Source organism: Habropoda laboriosa, unplaced genomic scaffold (genome assembly GCF_001263275.1).
Source record: "Habropoda laboriosa isolate 0110345459 unplaced genomic scaffold, ASM126327v1 scaffold34, whole genome shotgun sequence".
Classification (NCBI taxonomy): Eukaryota; Metazoa; Arthropoda; class Insecta; order Hymenoptera; family Apidae; genus Habropoda; species Habropoda laboriosa.
The window spans coordinates 667,397-668,823 of NW_017100142.1; positions in this window are offsets into that span (position 1 = coordinate 667,397).

A 1,427-nucleotide genomic window follows, 5' to 3' on the forward strand; every position below is an offset into this window, starting at 1 on the left:
GAACGAGAGTTCTCTTAAATAATAGAAAATTCAGAGGAAGTTGATAAGCCAGGGCGCGTTCAAACTTTTCACTCGCCGTCTTCCATTTCTTATTATAATGAATGCATATCGGCTTAGCCGAAGCTGGAAAGCTACGACTACAAGAACCCTTTTCCACTTTTTGCGGCCTCTGCTCGTTGCCTCCTGCCTTGTAATACCGTTCATTTAAATACCACTACCATGTATCGCAAGCTACATGTTTTCATTTGAAAATCTATCGAGGAAACAAGTGGAGTTCCTTTCGTTATTCTTCCTCGTTTCCTTCGGGAAAGTCAGTGCAATCCTTGGAGAGTTTAATTCGAAATGTCAGTGGCAGATTGCGTTCGTCGAACCACATGTTGCCACTCGACATCCCACGGAATCGTGCTCACATCCACGCATACGAGGAACAACCCGTCGAATATTTTGCCTATTATTATTACCGTGCGACGGCTGCACGCCTGTCGGCCAGAACGCGTCCACCATTTTCATTCGGAATCGATCGTGCGAAATTTTCCACGAAACCGTTCAAATATATTCGCAATCTGGTGTAAGCTCCGATGGTCTCGCGACAGAAAATTCGAAAACCCCCGAAAAGTTTGCTCGGCAAAACCTAACACGGGGTCGGTTTTATTAAGAGCAGAGGTGCGAGGCGGTACAATGCACGGAGACAAATGGCCTGGCCGACGTTCTAAATCATCGTGAAAAAGTTAGTAATTTAATAAGCAATTTCATGGAAATTGCTGGATCGTTAGGGTAACGACTTTCCCGATAAAATTTCCTGGATATTCTTGTGTCGTAAACGCGTTTCAGATCGTTACTATTTTTCTCCTCTCTTCTACCTCGTTACGATACGATACGATACACGGTTATTCGTGGAACGTTTCAAAGACGATACATCCCGGATAAAATATTCGCGAACGAGGAGGGTGAACGTAGTAAGTCGGTTGACAGGGATCGTTTTAAGCGAAGGGACACGTCTTTGAGGTGAGATGCTCGTTGATCCTTCGTTGATTCCGCTTTTTATCCCGTCGAATCGATCATCACATATTACCACGCGTGTGTCTATAAGGGAATTCGCGTGACGTGTATCGTCGTAGACGAGATCGGAATATTCCGCTTAAACGGGGGATAAAATAGCTTTCAGCTGCGTAACATTACACGATTTTCACGGATTTACCACGATAAATAAGAACGAAGATCATTTTTTATCTTTAACTCGGTAAAGAAACCGAAAGTTCCGTGGCATTTCCTGTAAAACTATCCAAACCTACAATACGATCACTCATCGAGCATATTTTATTATTCAGATGACGGAAGGAGTTGGCGATGCTGCTGCGGCGGCAGTGCAGAAGGTTCGAAAAGCTCCGAAAACGTCACACGCCTGTAAGTAGGTATTTTACGGGGGC